Genomic DNA, 25,410 nt, shown 5'->3' on the forward strand with positions numbered 1-25,410 from the left:
AGCTATCTGTGCTGAGGAAGATCTGAGTAAACTACAGTCAAAAGTTACTTATGTTTATAATAAAGCTCCAAAACTTATCTTCAACACTGGGGCTCACTGGAATTATTACATTTATTTTACAATCTCAACTTATGTGTTCTTATTAATAATAGTTTTGATTACGGGTGCAAAAACTTTATTTAATAATTTGCATTGTCACAAATGAGAAATATGTGAAATTACATCACCGTAACCACAACCTTCGACCAGTACACATCTTGAATTTTTTTCCATTCTAAGGAGAATTAAATGAAATTATACGAAATTACGTACTTCACGATTACAGATGATTACATTGAAAAAAAATTGGCACTTGAAGATGACAAATTTACTGATATTTTACAGTTCAACAAATATTGAGCTGTTATATTTCTGAATTCGGGTTATGTTAACTCTGATTTAAATGTACGTCAATTCAAAAATATTCCAGTTACACTGTTTCCAAATTAGGAGTCCCGCAACACCAACTTTGAAGTAACTGACTTCAAAACAGCACTGACTGTTGCAGCTCCAAGCTGGTAGCGCTACAGCTCGGAGTTGGGCGTTTGAGATGCCTAACGTCGCGCGTCGGTGCTACGTCAGTTCAATGGTTTTTGGAATGTCTAGGCTCTTGTTTCGAGTAGCTTCGTTATAGTAATTTAAAAAAAAATTGGAATACCAATACATAAATTATTATATAATTCTAGAAAATATATTATGTAAATATAACTTCGTTGTAATCCCTATTGTTGCGGTCCAATAAAAACCAATAAAAAATTCATTGATTTTACCATAGGATTTTTCTATTGGTTTGTTATCGGTATTTGCACCCGTAAATCCAAATAAAATCCGAAATGGTCAAAAACAGATATTCTATATCATTTTTTATAACTAGGACATGATTGAACAAAAATAAATTGACAAATTTATGTCATACCATCCGGATGGTAACACCAAAACGGGGGGACTAAAGTATTTTTTACAAAATTCTAATAAAAATTAATAACTAACTTTTCTTTCAATTTACATATAAAATACTCTAATCCCCCCGTTTTGATGTTACCATCCGGATGGTATGACATAAATTTGTCAATTTATAATAAAGTAAGTTATAATAAATGATATAGAAAATCTATTTTTAACCATTTCGGATTTTATTTGGATTTACGGGTGCAAATACCGATAAGAAACTAATAGAAAAATCCCATTGTAAAATTTTATTGGTTTTTATTGGACCGCAACAACAGGGATACGTTATGTAGGGATGAAAGTAGTGCCATGTAATCAATTCTAAAAACCAGCCTAAACTTTAACCAATAAATAAAGAATAGAAAGTTGTACCAGTAAGTGCCATTTGCGGCAAGATTAAAATTCATCTTCTATTCAAAAATAGACCACGAATCTATTTTTTACAAAATCAAGCAGCAAACTCCCAAGCAGCTTATCCTCAATTACTTAATTCGATCACAAACCTAGATTCATCATTAGTTTCAACATAAACAAATACTCAACAAGTTAATTTCTGGAGTCCTGCCGCACTTGCAGGTCCATGCATAAAAGCTTTTCTTCAAAAATCAAAAAAAAATAAAACATCCAAGTAACTACAACTTATGTAAAATAAAAATTCAAACTAAATCAATGGAAGCATATACAAGTGAAAGTTAAGCTTTGGTACATACCATGAACATATGTGAATTCTTAGTACATTACGTCATACCGTATATTCCCAATACGCAGATTTTCACTGTCAAAAGACTTCCTTAAGGATAGGCGAATGTTCGTAATAAAAGAATTCTTTTAAAATTCTTATATTATTCAAAAAGATGACTAAAAAAATTCTTATTAAAGTAAATGAAGTATTCTTTTGGTACTCTTTAAACAATCTTATGTAGTATTTATACTGCAGTATCAATACTGTAGTATGAAAGTTATAGTGAACATTTTAATAAAAAAAAAACACTTACAAAATTCTTGTGCTGTGAGAAAACATCCATAATTGCAATAATAGGAATCTAACTTGACACTTTATTGTATTTTTGATGGTAAAAAAAATTTGTGTTGCATTTGGGTGTCAAAATAATCCATTTTTACGTCTTTGTTTTATCAATATACATCATTATAAAATATTTTTAATGAAATAATGATTAAGTTATGAAAAAATATTCTTATCAAATATTCCCTGTCTGTGACTATCGCATGAGATCTCACCTATGATCTCAGGTAACTATCTCATGCCTAAAAATTTACTACCCCGTCAGTGAAATATTATCAGCTATAATTTCATCTACTAATCATATCTGTATTTATAGCTATAGTTGGGAACATTAGTTTTGGACCCAAAGATTTTGAGTTCAAGACCAACGCTCGTATTTTTTTCAATTATTTTTTTTTATCTGATGCTTAAGAATATTGAAATATTCATTTATAAATTATTAACTACAGAAATGCATGCATAAATAAAAACCTTACTTCAGTAACCCAATATGCTTGGTCTACACGTTTTCAGATATACTTATTAATCTACATTTAAAGCAATTTACTGCTAGCTACCCAATACGCTCTACTGCCTGCACTTTTGTCTATTTCATAAATGAACAAAATTTCAAGCAGCTCATACTCAGCAACCAAATGTGCTTGCTTGTTTACACGGCTTTTTATTAGGTAGATAAACAACTCGTCAAGAATGTAACAACCAGTAATCAAGAGCACACGCTTCCATGCTCTTTTGCTTATTTACTAAGTAGTGTACATTGCAAGAGCGATTTCTAATATCAAGTAAGCCGAAGTGCTAACGTGGCCACGCTTAAACGCTTTTATTTATTAATTAAATATTCTACAGCTCAGAAACGTATATTAATGTCATATAATCCGAAGCACTGACTTGGACAGGATATTACTTATAAACTACATATTTGTAACTTTAAAAGCCTCATTCTTGATTATATGAAGAGCTCGCTTGTATGCACATTTGTTTATTCATTGAGAATTATAAATTTTAAGAGCCTAATACCATGTACATTTAAGCACTTGATTGGCCAGCTTTCATTTATGTACCATTTATTTTAAATTTTAAGAGTCTCATCTCAAGTATTTAAAAGCACTTGCTTCGGTGCACTTTTATTTATCTGTACAGTATTTTTAAATTTTGAGAGCCTCATTAAAAAAAATTGAAGCACTTGCATGTCTACGCTTTTATTTATCTGCAAAATATTTTTAAATTTTGAGAGCCTTATTAAACATATTGGAAAGCACTTACTTGTGTGCGATTTTATTTATCTGCAAAGTATTTTAAAATTTTGAGAGCCTTATCCCAAGTATTTTAAAGCGCTTGCTTGTATGTGCTACTATTTATCTGCGAAAAGTTAAAAAATTTTAAGATACTCATCCAAAATATTTAAAAGCGCTTGATTGTGTGCGCTTATATTTATTATTAAGTAATGAGGGAAATTCACACACGACATGCTCTTGGGTATTTTTCTCTTAGAATAGCAAAAAACTAATTTTTTCGTATCGAAAAAAAGATATAAAAAGTAATTCTCATAAGATGCAAAAATACAAGCTTGGAGGTTACTGGATAGTGACAATAAAATTATTCAGGGTATTAAATGTTTGATTTAAATATAAATGTTTGCAGAAGTAGTAATAATAGAAAAGTGTGAAGAAAAAAAATTAAAGAATAACCAGTAAGACCACTAAAACAACAAAAAGTCATCGTCAATAATGAGATTCGAACCCGAGAATGCAAAAACGAAATGATATATATGCGTGCGAGCCATCTATGCTACGATAGCTCTGTGTACCATATTGTCAAGATTTAATTATGTTTTTAGTGAAGCTCCAAAGTTTGTCCTAAATATCAAGGCTTGCTATAATTATTACATTTATTTAACAATCTCAATTTGGTATTTATTTGTGTTGATAATCATTATTACTACACGTTTCAAGACTATTTACAAATAAGTGCGTGTGTAACAAGAAGTTATAAAACAACAATGAGCTAATTAAATAACAAAGATCATAGTATTTGTATACAGTTAATGTAGGCTTTAAATGCTTATGGACTTCTGAATCCTTGATAGTCGAGAGTGGTGAAGCGTGTTTGTGTCACACGCGGGCTCTAGCTAGCTTGGATTCGATTCCACTTGGGTGCAGACTTTTTTTAACTCATATAAGTGTATGTCAGAAGTCAGAGTTAGTAACTACAGAAAGAAAAAATCTACTTCTCAACGAAATAGTTTTTTATTTAAATTTTATTAAGTTCCATTGGATCAAAATAAATACTTTTAGAACTCTTTCTGAACTGAAATTGTAGACAAAAGAACTCTTAGCGAACTCTCAAAGAATTCAAAAAAGAGGACATAAGTGAAATACTATAGTAATTCTTTAAGAATACTTCAAATAAACTTTGCGAATACCAAAACTAGTTCGTAACTGTTCGTCACAAAGAACTCTTTAAGAATTGTGGATGTTGGCTGGGAGCTACATTACCAATGGAGCCATGGTATTTTAAAATTTGCGCCAAACATACATATCTTGGCGATACGGGAGTCTACGAAGCTGCCATTGTAATTTTATTTAGCCTCTGAATGGTAGTATTATATTAATAGCTTTTGGATTACAGCAGCGTGCTCTGCTAGTTTTGTTAATAGATGTATTTTCTTAATATTATAGATTATATTCATTCCCAAATAATACTTTACTTTTTCAAAATTTCTCATGCAAATTGCTTTTTGACAGCTTTTCCCTAATTACATCAGTAGTCTTTCAACTTTAACAACAAATTAATTGATCATTAACAAATAAAATATCGTACGCTTCATCTTTCCCGATTTTTTTATAAATTCATAAAAATATTTAAACCAAGCTCTAGAGCTTTTTATTTAACCATACAATGCTCTTTGCTTTTTACATACTTTATTAGAATTATTGTCAAAACCGTGTGGTTGTTTGCCATATACCTTTGATTTAACTTATCCATTAAAAAACATAGTTTCAACATTTATCTGATCAATAATTAAACCTTCTTAGCAACAATACGATAACAGAATCTTTAAAGTACGCATCTTAGCTACAGGAGAATGAATATCTTTATTAACTTCCTTTTATTGAAACCATATCTAACTACTAATTTAGCTTTGAATTAGTTTTTATCTTCTTTTGAGTGAACCTATTTTACATCTAAAACTTTCTTATATTTTGGCTTATCCACCAATATCAAAGAGTAATTTTTATTTAAACAATTACTTTCTCTTTTCATCGTATTTTTCTAATTATCAGATTCAAAACTTTCCATTGCTTCATCAAAACTTTTAGGATTTTCTGCCCTAAAATAATTTACATAAATAGTAGTATACACGTAATTATCATCAAATTTTTCTGGAAGCTTAACATTTCTTTTCGGTTGCTGTTAACATTATTCTCTTTTTGATTTAGACATTTATTTTCTCTCTTGGTAATATCGTTGTCATTTTCATACTCAGCATCTTCAAATTTTTTACTTAAATCAAACATATTATCATATAAAATTTTATCTTCATTTTCCAGTTTATCATCTTTACAACCAATACAATATCATTTTTTTCAATGCCATCTACATGTCTTGCTACGATATCTCTATTATTAATCAAAATTCGATATCCTACATTTCCATAACCTACAATAATTCTTAAATCTGTTTTCCTATCCCATTTAGACCTTCGTTTCTGTTTTGGCAATGCTCTGGTATAAATAATCTGCTTCCATACATTTTTAAATGCCTTACATCAGATTTAGTACCAAAGAAAGTTTTAAAAGGTTTTTTCAATTCAACAGTATTTGTAACCCTACTAAAATTCCTCAGGTGAGATCTCAGGTGATTACTTGTTTAAAAATCTCACCTGAGAAACAAAAGTTCATGCTTCGATTTTTTGACGTTATCAACAAACTTAATTATTTTCCGACAACTTTTCAAAAATTTCGACGTAGGAATTTTTTTTGGAAATTTCCAAAAAAAATTCAAGTCTGAATTGAAAAAAAAATTTCCAAGTCCAAATTTTTCTAAAGTTGTTAGAAATTGATTAGTAAGTTGATAACGTGAAAAAATCAAAGCACGAAATTTTATTTCTCAGGTGAGGTTTTGAAATGAGAAATCACCTGAGACCTCACCTCAGAAATTTTAGTAGGGAAGCGTTCTGTTCCTTAAATAGGCTGCCACACATATGATTTCCAGCCAAAACCTTTTATCCATCCTAGCTTCACTTAATAAACATCTAGCAATTTTGCTCCGGTTTATTCCAATCGGTCCAGTGTGGCTTCCCAGCAAAATGCAGAAAATCTCGTTGTTTGAGCAAATATTCCAAAATTAATAACTTTCTTCTGTATAAACATCATCAAATTTAGCGGAGTTGTAGCTTTATGAGTAATCTTCAACAACCACACTAAATTTCAGCAAGATCAGATGAATAGTTTTTGCAAAACCACAGCTAAATGCAAAAAAAAAGGTACTTTGGCAATACGGCCTAAAAAAAGTTATTTACAACGTTAGATAAAATTTTTTAGTTATTCATTCCCAAGATATCGTTATTTTTAAGCGTGCTTGCAGTTTGAGCGTACTCGATCGATAACACCAGAGTCCAGCTTCAGAGAATGAACGTGATCTATGCATCGGCCGCTACAGCGGCTCATTGTCCCTCACGCCATGCGCCAAAAATACCCATGCGGTTTATCGTTTTTTAACCAACTTCCACACTGTAAAAAATTAGATACTTTGGTAAGTTGTAGAGCAAGTATTAAAGAATATGATTTTACCAAAAAATCGCATCCAACGTTATTAACAACTTTTTTTAGGCCGTATTGCCAATCTGCGATTCTGGTAATGTCCTCAATGAATAATTCACCTTTTTTTTCTGACACCGTAGCACTTGCAGCTTTCATCTCGTTCACTGATTTTTTAAACTCTATTATAAAGGCTGATGACTCCTGGTAATCTTTTAATCTGATTCTTTCCAATTTGTTTCGACACATTTTCTGCATCGCTGTTGATTCCTTTAAGTATATTTAATCGAACTTTTTAATTATTTTAAATGTCGTGTCCAAATCACCGACTAATATGAGCTGCTTATTTGAAATAGCACTGTATAAATGTTTGATGTTTTGAGAGCGGGATTCTTACAAGGCGAAATAAATACTTGCATGGTTATAAACTTGAAGAATAATTATTGACGGTAATAACATAAATGTTACAATAAGCAGATTGATTACGTAGAAAACTTGAGATTCATTTTGTAATTGTTTCTTGGCACGTGCTCCATCCACGAGTACGGTGCGCAGCACTTGCTTTTAGCTGAACGGCTGAGGGCTGAATAGGCTGAGATGGAGGGCTAGCTTCTGGCACCTCAGCTGAGGTGTTCCGCTGATGGAAGATGAGCGAAAAGGACAGCAACAGTACCACGGTGATCAGTCACGGCCCTGCTTGCTGCCTGCTGGCTGGCGCGAGTAGGAGAGTGCTTGACTGAACTAGTCAAACTCTTTCCTCGGCACTAGCGTCTGCTTGCGTGAGTGGTATGAAGGTTGTATGCTAGGTTGATTCGCTACATATATAATTAATGGCGTTTAAATCTATTTCAGCCCATTCGTCTTTCTTGTCCATCAATATTCTCTCTCTTTTTTTATTTATTTAGTAAGGTAGGGCTTAGCTAGGCTGCCTTGATAGGGCCTAGGTGGGCGTGAAATGGGGCGTGAGGTTAGTGCTAGATAGTGCGTATAGTAGTTAGGTAATATACATAGATATATTTGGCTTTTTCTTACTTCTTTAGTCTTACGTTACTTACTTGCTTACACAAATACACAGAGTACGTATTCATATGTGTTCTTCTATATTGTATTTTTCGACTTAATAGTTGAGTACTCCCAATAGCTATTTAATAATACATGTGACATAACCTACTCATCTTATGTTTAGCTGAGAATAGTTTAGATAATTAGTTAAATGATTGTTGAAAAATGAGCGGAAAAGTGAAGAGCTCCTTGTTACTAAGATCGAAAAAAAAGGATTCAAAAGCATCGCTCCTCGAAACACATGAAAATTTATGACGTGGGTGTTCAGGACCCTAAAGTTTATAAAAACTGCCCATTAGTTATAAAACGATAAATGTATATTTTTGTAGAGAGTTGAGTAGATTAATTTTTTATGATAAATTTTTACTATAAGTATGGTTAACACTAATAGTTATATTTTCTCTAAATAATAATACACCTAATGTAAAGAAATAACCTAACGTACAATGGGGGCCTCTACGTAAGGCCTACTTAGCACTCCATATTACACGGCACTATCTCACACTGTATATTAGCCTCGCTAGGAGCGAGGTGGATTAACTAGGCTCCCTAGTTAGGGCCTACCTATCGCATACTTACGCCGATTTCCGATCGGGGTGTTTACCAATAACTGTCGATAATAGTGGTATAGATCTGTTTGGTAAACTATCGATGAAATATTATTGTAAAACATACGTTTTTTAGGCCACGGCTTCATAGACAAGTTCAACTGCAATCGTTTACGTCTGACCGTGTTTGACGTCCGTCAGAATCGTGCCTAGTTCTTTGCTGCCAATGAGTGCAAACCTCAAATAAACTGCAAAAAAATATGAATGTACGGTATGTGTTTGAGAATAGTCATTTGAGGTTGGCAGCGAAGAACTAGGCACGATTCTGACGGACAATAAGTTAGTTCTTTTATGAAATGATTATATACAGAATATCATGAAACCTTTGTTACAACCAGCTTTTTGAGGAGGTTGGCATCTTTGAACAGAGAGGGAGAGTTGAGGGTGGCCGGAGTCGTCTTCGAGAGTATCGATCAGTAGTTGGGATCGAGCAGTAGTAACGATCCTGTGCTAGAGACTCTAGGCATGGAGAGATAGTGCACTTCTGCTGGAATTCCTTTTCACCGTTGGAGTTGGGTGCCACTGGTGGTTGGTTGGGCAGTAACTCACAGCAGTCGAGAAGATTCCATCGCCAGTGTATTTGCCTGGTCCCCGCAGTGGTTGGACAACATTACCACATAACACAGACAATAATGGCAAGAAAGGATAAAATAAGAGTAATAGTCGATACACAGAGCTTTTGCGTGGTTTTATACATTAGTATTTATTGCAATTCACTAACGCTCTAGCCTCTGCCTTAGCGCAGGTCTTGTCAAGCGAGACCCTGGCTTAGGCTCAGATCGAGTGAGGCTGGAGAATGATTTCAAGAAGTCGCACAGCCCTTCTTGTATACTATAAGTAGTATAAGCTACTTTCTAAAGTGCAATATATGTTTGCTAGAAACTAGTAGTTGCCACCTAGTGAGCTGTAGGTGGTACTATCAAGCGCAAAGTTTAAAATTGGAACCGCGCGTGACATTTTAAAAATCTATTAACGTAAAACGATTAAAATAAATGAATAGTAGTTATTTTGATAAAAATGGCGTATCAAATATGGTGGACAACATTTTTTTAAATTAAACGATTTGTTCCAAATTTGATGTTCAAGGGTTCTTGAGATCACTGATCACGAATCTGGAGTTATATTTGCAAAATTGAACATGGCGGATATAACATGGTAGACAAAATTTTCAATCATCAACCAAATTGTACCAAATTTAGTGTACGGAAATTTTTGGGGTCCTGGATTACAAATCTGAAGTTAGATTTGCTAAATTAAAAATGGTGGATTAAATATGGCGGACAAAATTTAAAAAAATTAACCGATTTGCTCATAATTTGGTGTACGGGAGTTTTTGAGATCGCTGATCACTAATTTGCACACTGGGAGAAGGATTTATTCACTGTTAACATGCACGTATATTAAAAGAAAGTTAGTTGGCATATTCATAACTACCATGATCTATTTTTTATCTGAATAGACAGAAGTTACTATACAAACTTTTTAACTGTAATGGTAAACAGATGGTATCTAAATATTTAATAGACAAAAATTGAGTTGCACCTAGATTACGACACGTGCCACACGCGGGGCAGCAGAGAACTAGCGACAGTGATTCAGGAAAATGAGAAAATTATCGAAATCCGTGATTTCCGCAAATTTTCACTCAATCAACACGAATTTTGGCTTATTTGATTCGTAAGATCATAGGCTATAAGGGTCCGATTCCTTCTGAGGTGTCATCCATTTTTACATATATGTTATCATGGTGTATATATATATAACAAATTTTAACAATTTGCATTATTTATTATAATAGAACAATGAAAAAAGTATAAAAACGACCAAACACATGAGTTTTATTCTATATGTCAATGAAAACATCCCAAATTACCACTTAGGTGGGCTACATATGCATATGTATGTAGTAATGGACACACATGCATACACACACACATACACAAACACATATATATCCATATTTCCTTATATACCAGCATAATACCCTCAAATGTGACTGGCAAACTTGCGGGAAATTCAAATTGGCTATATGGGCCAAGACGCAAAAACCCAGATAACGTGACGAAATTTTATACATAATAAATTAATACATTAACTCCAAGCTATTTAATCTTATAACCCAGGACGCTTACTGGCCACTGTATTAAATAATAAAATGTTAATTAATAACATAAGCTCCAATCACCAGACGACACAGGGCGCTAACTTAACACTCTTTTAAATAATAAAATGCAAATTAATAACATAAACTCCTATCACCAGATTATCTGGAGCACTTGCTGGCCACTCTTTTAAATAATACAATGTTAATTAATAACATAAGCTCCAAACACCAGACCACCCAGTGCGCTTACCAGCCACTGCAAAGAATAATGAAATGTTATTAATAACATTAGCTTCAATCACCAGACAAACTAAAGCCATTACTGGCCATTCCATTAACTTTATTAACTATTAAAGTAGCCAGTAACCGCCCTCGGTCATCTGCTGATTAGTGCTTATTAGATTTATTAACATTTTATTGTTAAATACAGTGGTCAGTAAGCACCCCGCGTCGTCTGGTGATAGGAGTTTATGTTCTTAATTAACATTTTATTATTTAAAAGAGTGGCCAGTAAGCGCCCCGGGTCAACTGGTGATAGGAGCTTATGTTATTAATTAACATTTTATTATTTAAAAAAGTGGCCAGTAAGCGCCCCGGGTCGCCTGATGTTAAGAGCTTATGTTATATATTAACATTTCATTATTTAATACAGTGGCCAGTAAGCACCCTGGGTTATTGGAGTTAATAGCTTGAGGTTGATGTATTAATTTAATATGTATGAAATTCCGTTGAGTTATCTGGGTTTTTGCGTCTTGGCCCGTATAGCCAATTTTAAATTTTCCGCAAGTTTGCCAGTGACATTTTTTTTTCTATTCGAGAAAAATTGTGAAACAACCGTTAAAAATTAAAATTTTTATTTCCTTACTATCACTGATTTCACTCGCCAGTCACATAATCCTGGGAGATAGAAAACATAGGTATTGTATCTTTGCATTTTTCCATAGTACTACTGAATTCCAAAGGTTGCAACCAAAATTTTTTGTCAACTACTTCACTTGAAGTAGAATGCTACTATAAGTGTGTGTATTTGTGTGTGCGCATGTGTGTGTCCATTATTAAATACGTATGCATATGTAGCCCGCCTAAGTGGTAATTTGGAATGTTTTTATCGATATATAGAATGAAACTCATGTGTTTGGTCGTTTTTATACATTTTTAATTGTTCTATTACAATAAATACTGTGAATTGTTATAACTTGTTATAAAGATACCTAGATTACATATATATAATGATGGATGACATCTCGAAGGGAATGGGACCCTTGTAGCCCATGATCTTACGAACTAACTAAGCCAAAATTCGTATTGATTGAGGGAAAATTCGCTTAAAGCACAAATTTTGATAATTTTTTTAGCTTCTTGAATCACTGTTGCTAGTTTTCTGCACGTACTGTACCAGCCGTGATAAGGGTGCAACTCAATTTTCGTAAATAAAATACTAAGATACCATCTATTTACCATTACAGTTAAAAAATTTGTAAGATAACATTTTTCTATTCAGATAAAAAATAGATCACGGTAGTTATGAATATGCCAACTAATTTTCTTTCAACATATGTGCATGTTAACAGTTAATAAATCCTTCTCCCAGTGTGCAAATTTGTGATCAGCGATCTCAAGAACCTTCCTACACCATATCAGTCATTTTTCTCTTTTTTACAAGAAGCTCATAAAGTCCCGGGTCTGTGTGTTTCATGTTTTACGTGAGAGTAATCGGATACAAGAAGTATTGCCAAGGAGGGAAAAAAAGACAAGAGAGTTACGGGAACCTATGTATCGAGAGTTACGATGTACAAAAACACACACACATATACTTAGTAAATAAGGATTTGTAGTACCTCGCCACATATGTGTACATGCTTGTTATTGCCGTGCCGCGAATAGGTACCGAAAGTATCGTCACCTATTGTTGTAAGCAGCGCCGTGCCCGAGTGTATGTGTATGAGCAGGAGTATATGTGTACGAGCAGGAGTAGCTAGTACGACTGTCGATATACCTATGTACGGATACATAGTGCGGTAATGTGTGAGGCTACACTAATTGGTGGGCCTGAAGCGTTACTTCTGTAGTAGCAACCGCGCAAACCAGAGTTCCCGAGTTTTTCGCCATTTCGGTAGTTGAGAGAGAGAGAAGGAGAAAAGGACAAGGAAAGCTAGTGATAACGATCAGCCAGCCGTACCCGACCTTGCGCTTGACGACCGAGGAACCATCACCGCCGTCATCAGTTGTCAACTGCGAGGTTAAGGTCACCAGCTGATTCAGTCGCTAAAGAAGAGAGTGAGATGGTAAACCTCGAGGTCAAGTGGCGTGTAGTGTTATCGCGAGAAGTAGTGCGTGGGAGCGTGTCTGTGTGTTTATCGACCGCGTGTGGCCAGGTTGAGCTGTGGGAGCCGACCCCTGGGATCGTGCATTGAAGAGATTAGAGCGACAGCGGGGAAGAGAGAAGCGTGATTGTCAAAATTCGTGCCGTGGCGTAGCGCCGGATCGTGACGAGATTTTCCGGGCCTAGACGCCCGCGTAATTGTAGTTACGAATAAAGTAAACCTAATAACCCGAGAAATCCGCCTTTCGTGTCGTTATTTGCAGTCCATTACCAGACAGCGTTTTCTTTCAGGTCGTGGGACTCGTTTCTTCCTAGGAGAGTAGCTTGTTTCCCGACGGGCTACCCCCGACGGGACTTCCTCTAGGTGAGGGTCTCCAGGAGCCGAGCTGAGCTTGGCCGAGCCACGAGCGTCGTTAAGCAGTGGTATTTTTCGTGTTTCAGGTGCAGTGCCATTCGCGTCGTTTCCAGTGCAGCCATCGGTAATAATTTAAGTGTCTTTGAGCGTTGCTTTGGGACTGCCCTGGCCGGGACACTCTACGTGTCACAGGGCGAGAAAACGCAACGTTACGAAATTTTGTCCACCATTTTTTATCTGTCATTTTTAATTTGGCAAATCTAACTCCATATTCGTAATCAGTGACCCAAAAATCTCCGTACACTAAATTTGATACAAATTGGTTAACTTTAACAACGTTCTTGTGTATACACAGTAATTTTACTATTGAAATTTGCTAAATGTATACATAAAAAACATATATGTAAAAAGTCATCGCTGGACTGAGGGAAGCATATTCTTATAAGTTATGTCTTAGGAGTAAAATAAGTCCAAAATTGATTAAATTAATCTAAAATTCGCGGGAAGCATGGATTTTGATAATTTTTTGAGCGTTTGAGACCACTGTGCGGCTTTTTAAATATAGATGGCGATCAATTTCTTATGTGCGGGTGCACTTAGGTAGTGTAACGTTTGACGTGGAGTTAGAGCATTGGCCTCGAAGAGGAGCATCGGCGTGATGCGAAGCACTGGTGCTGGTGTCTTGAAGACGGTGTTCGAGAGTGGATGACGATCCGTCTCTTCAGTTTAGGCGAGCTTGGGTGCTGTAAAGTCTGACGTGGAGTTAGCACATGAGTCTCGAATAGGAGTATCGGTGTGATGGGGAATACTGATGCCCGTGTGTTGAAGCGGGTGTTCGAGCATGGACGATGATTTGTCTCCTCTGTGTGGGCAAGCTTGGGTGGTGCGTCGTCTGAAGTGGGGTTGCAGCATGAGTCCCGAAGAAGAGCATCAGCATGATGCAAAACACTGATGCTGGTGTGTCGAAGTGGGTGTTCAAGCGTAGATGTCGATCCATCTGTTCAGTTCGGGCGAGCTTGGATGGTGTAACGTCTGACGTGAAGTAGGAGCGTAAGCCTCGAAGAGGAGTATCGGCATGATGTGAAGAACTGATGCCCGTGTGCTGAAGTGGGTGTTCGAGCATAGATGACAATTTGTCTCCTCTGTGCTGGCGAGCTTGGGTGGTGCGTCATCATGTAACGTCCAATGTGGAGTTGGAGCGTGAGCCTTAAAAAAAAGCATCGATGTGATGTGAAGCACTAATGCCGGTGTATCAAAGAGGCTGTTCGAGCGTGGATGGCGGTCAGTCTTCTGTTTTAAGGTGAGCGTGGGTAATGCGTCGTTTGACGTAGACTTGAAGTGTGAGTCTCAAAGGAGTGCATCAGCGTGATGTAAAGCACTGATGCCAGTGTTTTGAAGTGAGTGTTCGAGCGTGGATGGCGATTAGTCTCCTCCTCTGTGTAGGTTAACTCAGATTGGTGCGTCGTCCGACGTGGAGTTGGAACTTGAGTGCTAAAGAGAAGCATTAGCGTGATGCAAAGTATTGATGCTGGTGTGTCAAGCAGGCGTTATAGCACGGATGGTGATCAGTCCCCTCTGTACGGACAAGCTTGGGTGATGGCAGTGTAGTTTTGAGACAGTTTAACCTGGAGACCTAAGTGCCTGATGAGTTGGTTGAACTAGGTGGATGGAGGCTTCTGCATATTTCTTAGAGGATGACAATGCCATCTACCGACTCGCTGCTTTTTGTGTAAAGAAGTTATATTCCAATTGTAGCTGGGCTCGAATGACTTTAGTGGCAATGTTATACCAATGATTATTGCGGAGGCTGTTACCCACTTCCATTTTCTTTAGACTCTTGTTGCAGGGTGCAAGTATCCGTTGTGTAACGGGTGCTCACGAGTTTCAAAGTTGGTTAATTCTAGAAGTCCATATCCTTTTCGTGCTTATTGTTAAGTATTTTGTGTGTTAGGTGGGTCAAGCGCCCCTTGGCCATCCTCCCCACCTAAAAGGAAAGTTGTTGGTTGCTTATTAGGCGTACGTTAGTCGATGGTGATGGTTGACTCTGAGGCTTGCTGATACCTTCCTGTAGCAGCAGAGAGTTCTTTAAAAATGGCCCTACGTCGAGCGCGAAATCGTTACAACCGGTCTTGAGGGGGTGGAGGGATGGTAGGCGGCTTTCAACAAAGAGGGAGAGTTGAGGGTGGCTGAAGTCATTTTCGAGGGTGTCGATCAGCAGTCGGGATCAAGCAGTAGTAAGCACTCAGTGCTAGAGACTCTAGGCGTAGAGAGATAGTGCACTTCTGCTGGATTTTTTTTGTTTTTTCCGCCACTAAAGTTAGGTGCCGCTGGTGGTTGATTTTGCAGTGCCTCACAGCAGTCGAGGAAAGTTTGTTGTCAGCGTATTTGTCTGGTCCCCGCAGTGGCTGGACAACAATACCACGTATCAGTGAAAATAATGGCAAGAGTGGATAAAATAGGAGTAATAGTTAATACACAGAACTTTTGCGTGGGTTTATGAATTAGTATTTATGGGCTTGTTTCTAGCATCAGGTAGCGCTTATTTGCCCAGGTAAGATTTTCATAAAAGTAAACCTATAGGTTGAATGGATTTTATTTAATATATAGATATACTCCTGAGGAAATCTCACCTGGGCACGCTAGCACTACCTGGTGCTAGAAACAAGCCTATTGCAATTATCTTACCCTCCAGCCACTGCCGTAGCGTAGGTCTGGTCAATCGAGAACCTGGCTTGAAGTAAGATGAAATTAGCAGAAAAGCATAGTTAAATTTGCGAATTTGCTATTAGCGCAAAAAAAAATTGGTAGTAGTTATTCGGTTCCTAATCAAATCTTAATAGTCTTAGATTTCAAATTGTGTCAGCTGACGGCCCAGAAAAATGGTAAGTGCGGTCGAAAATGGTTTTTCACATCTAAAAAAAAACTGGTGAGTCGGACTAAAACGTTGTACTGTTGGAAAAGATGCGCAATTTTAAGATGAAGGAAATGGGCTCTAGGAAAATGAAATTGGCCCATCAGTTTGTTTGCAGTTTGCCAAAAAGAGCTCTTTTAGACCGTTCTTTTTTAAATCTATAACTCACGTTCATTTTAATATTAAGACTTAAAACGTCAATATAAGGTAGATCTTGTTCCCCTTAATATCCACACTTAATTTTAAAAAGATTGGTTGTAAACTTTTTGCAAGCCACTGCAAGAAGCAAAAAATGGTACCCCCACAAAAAAATTGGACTTGGCTAGTTTTTCAACATATTGCTATTTTTCAACCGGCATTATACTCGTTGAGAGTTATTCTACAACCTATTAAAACGTTATTCCGGTCGACATTTTGGAAGTACGCAAGAAATCGATGTCAAAAAGCAGTTATTTTCCGTAGATGCGGTGGTGTGGCAAACCGCCGACGTAGGCCACGCCTGCTCTTCCCATCATGACCGCGGAATTTCCGAGCTGCCACGTTCCAAATGAAAACGCGCATCTAAAATAACAATATCTTGGGAACCACGTAAAATAAATTGATGATTCTGTTTTAAATATGGCGTAGCTCTTAATACTATTGAGATTGCACATATTTTCAATTTTATACAAATAATTGGAGAACCTATGCAATCAACATATGTTGACAATAATTTTGAAAAAATTTCAACCATGTTAAAACCCTACAATATTCACACTTACCCTCTTATTAACAATAAACTGCAGCATATCGTCCGCTTAGGAAAAGATACAACGAATGAACATAAACAGACAAATGTAGTATATAAGTTTTATTGTAAAAATTGTCCTGCGTCATATGTGGGTGAAACAAAGCGAGCGGCGGAGGTCCGCATCAGTGAACATATGAAAAGTAAATACTCCGATTCCGTTGTTTGTGCACACCAAATCAATTTTGACCATGAATTCGATTGGGATAACTTTAAAATCCTTGACAAAGAATCCAATTATAAAAAAAGAATTATTTCCGAAATGCTTTATATAAAACTCGATAAACACAACATCAATAGAAAGGAGGATGTGCTTTCCTTTAATAGAGCATACCTTCCTTTACTACGAAAGTTTAAATGTCCCGATCGAGTTCATCGCCCTTTACCGTCTACCTTTGCGGCTCCGCCTATATAAGCGCTGGCTTGTGGTTGTAATTTATTGTCAGTCGACAGCACGACAGGTGACGAGTAAGTCAACCAAACTTACGAATACTCGCGTACCTGCGGTAACAATTTACAAAAAAATTTATTGTATTTTTGTGTTTGAGCCTTCCAGATCACTCATTGTGTGTTTTTAATTTTAATTTTGCAGCCTGATGAGGCTGACGCATATTGTCAGCGAAACGATGCGCATCAATAAATCAACGCAGAAAATTTAAATACACTTTATTTGTATTTATTTATTTTCTTACATTTCGCCCCCAACGGATCACTGATCACTTTGAATTTCCAATATTGATTTTGTATGTGCTTTGCTTTATATTACAATTATATATTAAATTACCACGAATTGAGCATCTACTTACATTAAAGGTTCTTTTATATACAAAATAATAAATTTGGAATTAAACGTTACATTATTTTACATGAATTTTCTATTTTATCATTTACTATATGGTTATTTATCATTTGTTTATTTTTCAAAAGAAAAATTTCATACAAATTTCGTACCGTCAGTATAAAAGAAAAAAAAGACTTTTTCTTGTCTTTGTCCTACGGACTGCGCCCCCCGATACATTTGAGCGACTTCTGGCGCTTATATCTACTTATTTTCTTACTGATTTATTTTATGTGTTGTGATCAACGATAGTTTTTTTTTTGTATATAATTAAACTTAACCGTATTTTGAAAAAAATACAATTCTTTCTTGGCCTTGTCCTACGGGCTGCGCCTCCCGATGTAGTTGAGCAACTTCTGGCGCTCACTTTCGTGTGATTTTTTTTATAATTATTATTACTATATTTATTATTATAGCTACAATTACCATGTACTGTGATCTACAATTGGTTTTTTTTTTTTTTTTTTTTTTTTCACATTAAGCCCTAAAATAACTTCCTTATTTCGGAAAACAGAATTTTTTCTGAGTCTTGTCCTACGGACTGCGCCCCCTCATATAGTTGAGCGACTCCCGGCGCTCATTCTCGTTTTACCCATCATTATTATTGTCATTATCATTCTCATGATATAATTACGTTATTATTCATATCATGATTACCGAATTGTTGTTAAAACATAGTTATTATTGACATTATAATATACTTGTCATTTCACTTATGTATTAATTATTCTTTAATTTTCCTTAATTTTATTCATTTTTCCTTCGGTAATGATAAGCACTGTATTACGTCACGTGTCTTATGCAGACTCGCAACCCTTCAAGGATGTTTCCATGCTGATTACTGGGATGTTAATTAGGCGACTTGGTGTCTTCTTCTGCATTTCGATAGATGTTGACTGAGACGCTGAAGGGTTTACTGCCATGGTCCCATCTCTTTCAGAGTTTCTTCCGCACTGACCACCTGCAAACTGACTTAGCCTTCCTGCTTTATTGGTAGGGGTAAAATTCTGTATAAATCGGCGTAGTCTTTATCTAACAGTGGGATGTTTATGTGGTATATTAACTGATTGTTCTGCATCAAAATTGTTGACCTAGATATATCTATTATCTCGAGCGGACTTATCTGAGATCCCGCTCCTGGAAAAATTAGCTCAGGTCTGGATAGTTTTACCTGTATTTTGGAGTTATCAAAAATCGCAAGCGATATGAGCCTCAGATGTACTAGTCCTCTAATCCTCTTGCCGTAAAGAGGTTTTTATTTATTGTGGAATCGCAGTCTGCCATGTACTGCTTCATGTTTCCATCCAGTGTATTTATAGCTGCAATTGTTGAACTATCTATTTTCATTAAGTCATCCATGCTTTCCATTTTCCTTATATCTGCTTTTTTTGCACCCTGTCCTCTGCATCGCTCACTCTGTTAGACATTAATTCTGTCTGTGTGGCCAAAAGTTTTCCTATATTATGCGTGCTGTTTTTATTAAAGTCGAGCGCATCTGTTCATGCTTCATGATTGCCACTGTCCAACGTTCTGAATAGAAATTTTATAATAGTTTTCCCCCAGGGCATCATTGATCTTATACGGCGGTTGTCTATTCCCTGTAGCAGGTTTGTCAATCGCTTGTAGGACTCTATTGCTTGCATTATTTCATCTCCTGTTGTTTGTAGTCTCAACCTCTGAGTGGCTTTAGACGCTAGTTGTTCACTTTTTTTCACAATTTTCTCCATATCAATCTTAATGTGGGTCCCAGCAAGAAGTAAGATTATAAGTATATTTTTTGTACAATTTTTTAATTCGTGCTAGTTGTAGCTAACGGGGAAATATTTTCCACGACTAATCCTGAATTATTTTATATTTGTGTTATCGACCACTGTATCTATTCTGGTACCTCCAATTGTGCCCTGCAATACATAAAGCTGTTAGCTATACATTGATGAGCACGCGGTGGCTCGGTTGGCTAGGTTGTGGATTAGCATGCGGGAAACCATGGTTCGATTCCCCGCCAGTGCGACATTTCGGGCAAGTACCTCTGTATCTTTCACATGTGCTTTTTCACCACGCAATGCTCCTCGAGGAGGGCTTAGGTGACCTCCTCGCAGCAAAATTGCCTATTTCCCCCTACCCCCCTCCTGTAATGGGAGGCCTCCCATCCTTTTCCTTGTTTTCTTGTCCCTTTCCCAAGTGCTAAGTGCCCATAGTAGTGCCCTTATTAAAGGAGCCGGATGTAGAGCACTATAATGAAAAAAAAAAAAAAAAAAAAAAAAGCTATACATTGCGCACCCTGGTTCCTGCCTTAGGGCCCGTGTTTTAGTTTCTGTGTTCAATACTTGTCCTAACACTATTCATACCCCATTGATAGCTATTTATTTAAGTGTATAACCGTATGTCCCTTACCATTTCTCTCATATTTCCCCTGCATTCGGTCAGCGTTGAGCTGCGAGTGTGGCTCTCTCCGTACATAAAAAGTATATGATAATGCCTGTATCTTTTAGTTATCTTACTTTCCTTTTTGTATAAATATTATTGCCTATTCATTATTTTTATTCATGTAAGTACTTTCGTATGTTTTAAAATTTCTTATCGCAAATATGTTTTTTTTTTTTTTTTCTTCCTTTTTTTTCCGTCTTAACTTGTTTTACATCGGCTTCACGTGCGCCTATGAGTTAGTTGTTGGGTTTGTGAACAGTTGGTTATAATATTGTGCGCCCTATCTTGTCTGTGGAGTCATAAAATATATTCAAGAAGTCTATATATTCAGATAGTTTGACGATCGGTTATCTTACATTTGACTTGTGTTTTGGTAGAGACGAGCTTTGAGGTGTAAGTAAAAAAGAATCATTTTACGGTGGTGCATTCCACATTTACGTTAAGACCTGTGTCGTTCATTTTTCTAGTGTTTTTTATCCTTATATTTTCTGATACTATGTTTTTCTGCTACTCCCCCTTTTTGTTTTTCCCGTTTGGCTTCCACCCTAAAACTTACAATAACAAAAAAAAAATGGATACTTTTCTTTATGATTCTTACGTTCCACCTCCTTGCAAACTACTTCATAAACCATTTAAAGAGAAAGAGAGAAGAAAAAAAACTCAACCTTGAGCGTGACCCGTGCACGGCTCTTAGTTACCCTTTTGAAGCCTAATATTTCGTACAGTCAATGTCAATAGCCAAAGCAATAATTTTACTACACGAGAAGTTGTGTATTGTATGTCAAGTCGAGAGTATAGCTCTACCCTTACATATCACAGTGCTTGTGCGCTGCTTAAATACTGTATACTGTATGATAAAATATTTATTATGTTATTGTACTGTTGAAAAAAAAGAACAAACAAGTACTAGTTGATTTCGATCATACAAATCTGTTGACATTCAACATTTTTATAAGATTTTTGCGAAGAAAGAAAAAAAAAAGAGAGAATAAAAAAATTTCTTTTTTCTTTGTTTTTCCGAAAAAACGTATTGAATACTGCTTTTTTCTCTCTTAAATAGCTATGGTTCATAGTAAATACTTAAAGTACTAGCCTAGTTATCATTTACTTATGTGGGCCATGTAACATCTATGCAAACGTGTTCGAAGAAAGTGTACGCGTGTATTGACATTTATGGGTACACGAGCGGATTGTTGTATCGACTTCGCTCTGTCGTATCGTATGACGCTGTGTATCATTCATAACAGAAAGGTGAATATCGTGATGCGGGTTTTTTTTGGTCGTCTTACGCCCCTTCCCTTCTAAGTTTCTTTATCATTGCTAGCCCTGGCCCTGTCATGTTGCGTTCTGTGGACTTCTTTCCAGTGCTCTTTGGTTCTTTTGCTAGTCAAATATTCGGCGTCCGTTGGTTTCGGCCCTTGCTTATTCTGTTCGCCACACTTTTTTTTTTCAAACATTACCCCCCTTTTATTATTTCTCTCTTTTAAACACAATGTCATCCTTATTCTCAAACGTGTCCAGTTTTATCAGCCGACGGCGAGACTTCGTTAGCTTACCTCATGACGATACGCGTAGCCCGGGGTTCATAGCTGGAGATGGCAGCATATGCCCTGTCTTGGACGGCGTCGTGATGGAGGAGGCGTTGGTGTGCCGTGATTGAATCCATGTAAGTACTTCTAAGCTTCCTTTGTTTCAATTGGTTCCTGTATGTAACTGTATGTAAATTCCTTGCCTTTCTTCCTTAGTCTATTGTGTTGTATATTGAGAGTACACATATAGGGGTGCCTTATGTGTGTGTGTGCATGAGAGCATTGGGGAACAATTTAGTATGGGGAATGCACAAGAATTGAGTTGGTAAGGAACGCGCATCATGACGGCGGCGTTTGGTAGTGGTCCGGGAGTGAGGCCTCGCTGGAGTGGAGCTCGCTAAAGAGAGCTCGGGTAGGCAGTTCAAGTAGGTAAGCCCAAAGGGACGACACAGGGATCAACGAGAGACCCATGTGGGATAGCCAGCACTTCTTGTTTGCCACTGGAACTCTCCAAAAGAAGCTAACTGCATCACTACACACTGCTGCACGATCGAAAAATTGTAAGTGTTCCCTTTGTCTGCTGGCATCGTCTTCTTATCAACTTTTGTTGATGAGTTCAGACTCAGGACAGAAAATCTCCCTGGCTGCTTAATTCATTCAACCAAGTGGTGGTCCTGAGTCAGCAACCAGTAACAAAGGAGGGCTATTTTCTTTGTGTGTTAAGTTTCTCGGTGCGCAGTGGTTTGGCTTTGAGGAAGATCCCCGGTGTTTCCTTGTGTTTTTTTTATTAGACGTCGCGTTTCTTTGGAAATTATTATTTGAGTCGTTGGTAGGAGCGGAGTATTTTTTCTATTTTTTGACTGGTAAATGATGAGCGTTGATCTCACTTACTGAGACCATTTAGTTGGCAGGTTGAAATCCCCGGCTGTTTAGTCAACCGAGAGGTGACCTTCCGACCGCTTGTTTATCATCCTTGGGGAGTTTTCGTTTGTTGGGAATCATTTTTAATTTTCCTTGATGAGTTTTTGATTGGGTAAACGACGCTCTCGTGTTCTGATCTGCACAGTGGCACGGGCTGTATGTGTACGCTGCCTCTGGATTTCTCTTTTCTTTTGATTTGAATATACCGTTTCGATACATCAAAACTGTAGAGTATGAGCCGCGGTGCATTTCGATGATATTACTTTAATCTATAATAATTTTACACGTAGACAGTTGTTTGTGGTGGTATTCCAGGACTGCCCCTGGGGTCCCCTTTACCTCTTTCGGGCCGTGTCGTCCGAACTCGGTGTGACGTCCTGGAGTCCTGGACTCCAGGACGTCCTATGCCGTGACTTTGGGCTGTGAGTGCGATGGAACTTTCCTTGCTCTGGTGGTCCATGTGGTGGTAAACGATCCTGGCGGATTCCCCTTGGGTGGCCCTGCAGCCTCGTGAGTACTGTCTTTCTCATACATTGTTTATTTTCTGTCGGCTTACATTGATTTTCCTGTTTGTTCTTGAAGTTTTTTTTTGTAGGTCCTACCAGCTGATGGTGGGCTATTCGTTGTAGTAGAGAGGCTGCGGTGCCCCCATCTTGCGTGAGCTGTTACGGTATCCTCGGTGCCTAGCCGACTTTGCCCGAACTGGGCCACGTCCAGCCTATGGAAGGAATGCCGGGAGCCACTATCGCGCGTCGATTCCGTGGGCGGGGATGAAGACGGGAGGACTCTTGAATGGATGAATATAAAAGAGAGAAAAAAAAAATTTTTTTTAATGATAGAAGTCGCGTATGTATGTAAAAAAAATACACCCCTTTGTTAAACAAAATTAGAAAACATTTTCCGAAACCATGTTATGTTACTTTTCTTTTGGTTTCGAGCAAAGAAAATTTAGATCTATTTGAATTACGATAACTTATACATTAATTTAAATAAGACACTTGCATTAGTTTGTTGGCATATTTCTTCTTTCACGTTGTACATGTTTTAATATTCATATATTTATAAATGTATCTTATGCAACCTTTACGCTAAAAAGTCATTGGTCTGCAATAATATGTGTATTTGTTATATAATTCTTTTTGTTATTTTATTGAAACGCTTGCATTAGTTTGATAAAATCTATTATTTATTGTACATCATACGGCACTAGTATGTGTCGAGGAAGAAAGAGCAGTTAAAAAAAAGTTCTCTTTTTTCTTGTACGTGTATGTGAAATGGTCTATTATGCGAATAATTCTCTGAGTACCAGGGGATACACAGTTCCTTGTTCCTACCATGCTTTTTACGCTCGTCTCCGTATTAATTATCCTAGGCACAGCTTTTCTCCTTTTTTTAGTTAACAGATTACTTAAATAAGGTAGCGCTATACGCCCTGCTTTTGTGTAGCTGGAGTTATTTGACATATTGAAGCCCTATTTTATTCGCTTACTATTTCCCCGATAATATTGCTCTTATCATTGTCTGTACTATTTGCTGACCTAATCCCTGCATCTCCTTTTCTACAGTTCTTTCTATCTCTTTCCCATTTTCTACTTGTATTTTCGCGTGCGTTCAGAGGCCGTGAAAATTTCGTTGTAAGTCTAGTTGATCCCTCCTTTCTGTCATATTTTCACGCCACGTCCAGGGCGAAAATTTTAAGCGAAGTCAAATGTTTAAGTCTGTACCTTTGTGTTCCTCACCCTGTTTATATTCTTTGGCAGTGCCTTTACCATACATGCTTTTTTGATTTTATCTACGTGGAATACTCTTATTTCGTTACCCCCCTGTAGTTTTACATTTTTGTTGATATAATCAGTACCTGTTATTTCATACGGGCCCTCGTACTGCGAATCATATTTACCCTTTGATGGCTCTTTCAGCACATAAACCATTTCTCCCTCTAAGAAATATCTTGTATTCAGTTGGCAGTCATAGTAATACTTCAATCGGTATTTCGCCTGAACTTGGTTCATTGCTGCGATGGTTCTAATTTTTGTCAGGGTCTCAACTAACTCTTTGGAATATTCGTTTGAAGTTTGATCCTTGGGTGACAGTTTGATACTAGATGGTGTTTTAGCTCTTTGTCCGAAAAGTAGTTCGTACGGTGAGTATTCCGTACTCTGATGGTCCATGGTATTATATGAGTGCATGCACATTGGTAGATGTTTGTCCCAGTAATCATTTTGTTCTACGTAGACCTTGATGAACTCCGTGAGAGTATGATGCATATGTTCGATGGCGCCGTTTGTTTGAGGGTAGAATGCTGTGCTGCCCATTTTGTCTATTTTAAACAACCTTGAAAATTCGTCCATACTTTTGTTCAGCAAATGAGTGCCTTGGTCCGATAATAAATGTTCCAGTGGCCCAAAGTACGCTATAAATTGATCTGTTATCGTTCTTACTGCTTCTTCGCCTGTTGCTCTTTATACAGGACGATACATTTTGTTAGCCAGTTTTGCATAGATAGTCTTTGTGTGTACTAATTTTTTCTGAAAGTTTACTGATGAGCTCGTAGACGTCAATAGAAATCTTTTCGAACGGTCTACTCGGTGTGTCGATGATAAGCATGGCTTGTTTCGTTTTAAATCAGACGAGTTTCTTTGGTTAACATGATGTGCATCCCAGGATAACTTGTCTCACATCCGGGTGGATGTTTCTCTAGTAGTAGTCTTTGGCGACCCTGTTATATGTCTTATTTATCCCCCTATGTCCACCTATTGCCACTTCGTGATATT

At 37.0% G+C, this 25,410-nt stretch overlaps 1 pseudogene; it reads right to left on the reverse strand.

Annotated features, from left to right (window-relative positions):
* The window catches only part of LOC149375154 (uncharacterized), a 41,299-nt pseudogene extending 34,279 nt beyond the window's left edge, over positions 1 to 7,020 (reverse strand).
* Positions 7,021 to 25,410: the final 18,390 nt, after the last annotated feature.

The sequence above is a fragment of the Copidosoma floridanum genome, unplaced genomic scaffold (assembly GCF_036245765.1).
Source record: "Copidosoma floridanum isolate Cflo_tuat_1 unplaced genomic scaffold, Cflo_Japanese_pri ptg000011l, whole genome shotgun sequence".
Classification (NCBI taxonomy): Eukaryota; Metazoa; Arthropoda; class Insecta; order Hymenoptera; family Encyrtidae; genus Copidosoma; species Copidosoma floridanum.